Source organism: Felis catus, chromosome E1 (assembly GCF_018350175.1).
Source record: "Felis catus isolate Fca126 chromosome E1, F.catus_Fca126_mat1.0, whole genome shotgun sequence".
Lineage (NCBI taxonomy): Eukaryota > Metazoa > Chordata > Mammalia > Carnivora > Felidae > Felis > Felis catus.
The window spans coordinates 35,609,777-35,614,627 of NC_058381.1; the positions used below are offsets into that span (position 1 = coordinate 35,609,777).

The following is a 4,851-nucleotide window of genomic DNA, read 5'->3' on the forward strand; positions in this document are numbered from 1 at the left end:
CCTGCCCAACCCGGTGGGCTTCCTGTAAGAGGTGGGCTCAGGTCTGAGCAGTTTGTGGTATGTGCAGGTGCTGGTCTGGGCCCTGAGGTGGTGGGGGCGTGGAGATGGGAGGGTTAGGGGTAGAGGTAGGAGGAAGGCGGCAGGAGAGACGCTCTCAGAGGGCTTCTGGTGGCCCTCGGCCTGGATGGGGAATGGAGTCCTTTTAGTACTCAGCTGCGAACGGCGAATGTGGTGTCTGGGAAGCTTCTGGGCCCCAGTCCCCAGGAAAGGTTGTGTCCAGTAGGTCCCAGGCCTGGGAGTCAGGAAGGTTCCTTGAGGTTGGCCAGCTCCCAACAAGGGTGGCCCAGCCCTAACCAGTCAGGTCGCTTTGGACAGTCACCACCTCCTGCAGGGCCCCCCCCACCTTCTCTTCCACGGAGTCCTCATTTTGTGCCTAAGTGACAGGAGCATAGGACATGCTGGGGAGTGAGCGACCTAGCCCCGGGCGGCTGGGGGTCAGCAGCTGCTCAGGCCAGGGGAGGAGGAAAGAGACGACAGGCAGAGCCCCCGAGCACCCCTTTCCAGTCTGTACCCCAAAGCCCACTGGCAAAATCAGAGTCCTCTCTTGTAAGCCTCTGAGACACTCTGGGCCCTGGAAGAGAGGTGGGGACCAGAGAGGGGTGTCGGGCATGGGGAGAGGACTAAGAGGAACTCCGGTCCCATGTGACAGTCCCGCTCCTCCGGTGCCTCCCTCCATCCTTGACCTCACGCTCTTCTTTCCCTCCTTTCCAAGGCTGTTCCTCGATTTCCCCTTCGGGGAACCTTTACAGGGCGAAGCCTTCTTCCCTCTGGCCAGGCTCCGCCATCCACCTCGCCACCAAGTGTGCGTCAGGGGCCCAGCGCAGGGAGCTGGTGCCACGGGCTTTTTCCCATACCAGGCTGCCCACTAGGAACTTCCAGGAAGTGGAGCAGGAACACGTGGGTCTGCCAGGTGCGGAACAAGGGGGCACGTCCCTGGGCACCAAGCCTGGCAAACAACCTTCCGCCGCCGCTGCTGGCGGAAGCAAAGGCAACAACAAGCCAAGCTCCCTACACCTGGTGCTCTGAGCCCAGGGACCAGGGTCTGGGGACCCAAAGCCCTCAGGAAAAGCACCAGGAAGGGGCCGGGGAAGGGGGGGGGACTCCCCACCCTCCCGGGAAGTGGGGGGGGACTCCCCACCCTCCCGGGAAGGGGGGGGGACTCCCCACCCTCCCTAGGGGCCACAGGCATGGCCCCCACCCACCATCCAGGGCTGAGCCAGGCCCTGTCACCAGTCTGTCTTCCCAGGAAAACATGTCACCCACCAGGGAGGCAAACAGCAGCTCTCCGCAGGCCACTTCTCTAGCTGCAGTCCCCAGGCAGGACCTGTCCATCTTGCGAAGCCCCTCCTGCTTCCTGCCTCCTGCCTCTCCTCCCGACACTGCCCCAAGAGACAGAGACAGGTCTCTCTTGGTTCTAGTATCGCTGCCTTCACTCCTTCCTCGCCCTGCTCCACACTCCCCTCCTCCCAGCAGCCCACCATGATGTCCCCCCTCCACGCCCCACCCCTGCCCCACCCCAGCCCCAGCTCTCTAGATCTGCAGGACCAGCTGTGCTGTGTACAAATGAACCCACACGGTGGAGAACGGGCGATTAGGATAGGAGTGGGGGCGGTGTTCTGGGCATTTATTATTCCTCAGGTATTTGCAGCGCTTAAGTTTTCAGAACGCTTCTCCACGTATCGGCTCAAAGCATTAAAATGACGAAAGAGGTAGGCAGAGAGGGTTAAACATCTTTTTTTTTTTTTTTTTTAACACAGAGGACACGGGGGGGGGGGGCGGGCAGAGAACGGAGGTTTGCCCGAGGTCGCAGAGACCGTTCGAGGATGCCTCTCACATCTCCTGACCTTCTGTGACGCAGGGACGCCCACGCTCATCAGGGCTTGTAAGTCTGGGAGGGCCTCCAGGAGGAAGTGTGCGCGCGTGCTTGCGCATGCGCCGCCGGGGGAGGGCGGGAGAGCCTCAGGTGGCGAAGGGGCGAGGGGCGAGGGCGGGGCGGCGTGGGAACCGGCAGGACGGCCCGGGGGGCCCGAGGCGCGGGGAGGGGGCGCCGCGCTTACCGCAAGGTTCCGCCCCTCGGCGGGCGCAGACAATGGGGTCGCTGTGCCCGGCCGCCCCCTCCCCTCGCTCGGCGGCCCGCGCCCGCCCCCTCTCCCCAAAGCTGCTTTCAATTTAAACGCCTCCAACCAGCGGGCGCTGCCCCGGGGGGCGCGACCGCAGCGCCGAGCGCCCCTGTAATTTCCGCGGGGAGCTGACCGGCTCAAACACGGCCCCGCGGTGCCCCGACCGCAGGCCCCGAGACCGGAGACGGCGCCCAGACAGCCTTGCCCGGGTCGTGGGAGCGCCGCTGGGGCGGCCTCCTCGCGCGGCGCCCCGCCGCCTCCTCCAGGCAGCCCACCGCCACCCCGGGGAGCCGCTCCTCCGGGAAGCCTGCGTGCCTTCCCCAAAGTGATGCTCCCTTGGGGCCCCTCACACCTCTGCAAGCTCAGCCCCCTTTGGGGGAGCGGGGAGGAGACGACGGGGTCAGGAGTGTCCGTTCTCTTAATGTGCACTGTGTCTCCCGCATCAGACTGGAGGCGACCTGAGGGCAGGGGTTCTTTCTTTGCAGACTGGGGGAACGTGAGTGAACTGACCTATAGTTCCTGCTTGGCCTGCTGAGAAACTGGGAAGAAGGCCCTGCCTGAATGGTCTCAGAGGAGTGGGTGGGTGTGGACACAGTGAATTTGCCTGCAGATCCCCTGGCTGTACCCAGGCGGGGCCAAAAGGGTAGCTGCACGCGAGGAAGAATTTTCCGAGTGCTGGTTAAGAGGCTCCAGGGACTTGTCCAGGTTGGGCCCTGAGTGGTGCCGGTGAACATACGTGCCAAGGCTCCCTTCTGGCCTAAAGCACTTCCTCTGTGCCCTGCTGCTTTCTGCCTAGAAGTTGTGCCCACCTACCCTCCCTCCCCAGAACTTTGGAGGGGACGTGTTTTGCTAGTACATGAGGGTAAGTTGTCTAAAGGGCCCGATTTCCCTGGATCACTGCTGCTTTTAGGCCTGGGTGGATGAGGCTCTATTGGAATTTTCCAGATTGTGTGTGTTTGTGTGTGTGTGTGTGTGTGTGTGCACTCAGCTGGGGACCCTGGCTTGTCCTGAGCACGCTGCCCTACCTTGTCCCCTCCCCCCACGTCCCAAACACCCCTCTCTTCCCAGCGTGGCTGTTGCGGTGAGGCTAATCAGAAGTAATTATGGGGGAAGGAGGGATCCTCAGAGGGACCCCACAAAGACCACCTCATCCGCCCTGGCCCAGCCCTGGTGGCCCTGGCCCCCAGGGCCTAAGCCTGGCTCAGCTCTGCCTGGTGAGGCTGAACCCACCAACACCACCCCTGCCCACTGCTCCCCCGCCAACCCCAGCCCCTGGAGCCACGGGGAAGCTTTGCCTCAATCTCCCCGAAGCTGTTCCGTCCTCATTCATTCGGCCCACATTCACTGGGCTTCTCCTCCAGGCCAGGGCCCGTGCTGGCACAGGAAGTAGACCGGTCCCTGCCCTCATGGAGCAGCTCCTGGGACTCAGGTCAGTGTGGACATTGCAGAGGGAACGACAGAGGTCCCCTCTGGGATCACAAACCACTCCAGGGAGGCCCTCCCTTGCCACCGCCTTGCTGCAAAGGATGCAGGGGGGCTTGGAAGCCTGTGAGAGGTGTCCTGACTTCTGCACTCCTTACCTGGCATGGTGTCCGGTCCCACCTCCCACCCGGCCGACCCTGCTCTGTCTCCCTGTCCTGCCCTCCTGCCCTCCTCCTGTGGCTGTTTCCTCCATCCACGTCGTTCTCCCCGCTTCTTTGCCTGGGGTCCCTCAGCAGCGCAGAGACCCTCGGTCTGCACCCCTCAGTCACCTCCCTAGGGTTCAAGGTCCCAAGCCAAGAGAAGCCTCAGAGACTGCGGACATCAACTCCTCCTCCCGAATGTGGGGTGGGGGCAGGGAGGCCAGCAGTAGGGCTCTGAACTGGACCCTAGTCTTTGACTCCCGGCCCAGCACTCTTTCTGGGGAGCCCTCCTTGACCTGCACCTGAAGGCAGCGTAGGTCCATTCCTTCCTCTATCCTTTCACGGTGCCCAGAGGACAGAGGAGCGAACGGGGTCTCCGCCATCGTGTCCTCCTGCCCTGCCCCAGTAGCCTGGGCCCAGAGACTGGGCAGTGGCGTGGGAGGGTTCGGAGAGGGGCTCGGTTGAGGGTCTCTAATTTGCTCTTGCCCCTTGATGTCCAGAGGAACACAAGCCGCCTGTGCCCAAGAGATTTCCAAGCATAAACGGAGGTCAATGCCCCCCTCGCCTGCCCCGGAGGTGCCAAGGTGGTAATTAGGCTTGGGGGTGGGTCCTGGAAGGGTGGGGGTGGCGTGGCCATTATCCCCAGGAGCTGAGCTGGGCAGGAGCTGTGTGGTCCAGGCAAATGGGTGGTTTGTAGGTGGTCTGGAGAATGAATGAGTGAGTGTTTGGGAGGGAGGCCGGTGGGGAGGGAGCGGGGCGGGGTGGGGGGGGTAGGGTGTGGGGAGGCAGCAGACAGATTGGAGAGCAAAGCTGGGTAGTCGAGCCCTGGACTCACTGGTCTGGGCCCCTGCCCATGCTCTGAGGCATCAGCAAAGAGAGGACCGTGAGGCAGATGGTGGGTCCCAGGGAAGCTTGCCCCTGGGCTGCTTCAGGAGGGGTGAGGGGAGATGGGTGGAGGCCATTCAGTGCAGCGTCCTTGGCATGCGGTGGGGCGCTGGCCTGTGGCCCCTCCGTCCCCATTCCCAGCCCATGCCTAATCCCTCTCCCCG

General features: G+C 63.3%; 1 long non-coding RNA gene across 1 annotated transcript; it reads left to right on the forward strand.

The window, feature by feature from the left end:
• Positions 1-1,842: 1,842 nt before the first annotated feature.
• Positions 1,843-4,514, forward strand: LOC123381978. The gene is made up of 3 exons (XR_006589668.1): positions 1,843-3,042; positions 3,542-3,609; positions 4,303-4,514. It is a non-coding gene; the product is annotated as an uncharacterized LOC123381978 (long non-coding RNA).
• The last annotated feature ends 337 nt before the right edge of the window (positions 4,515-4,851 follow it).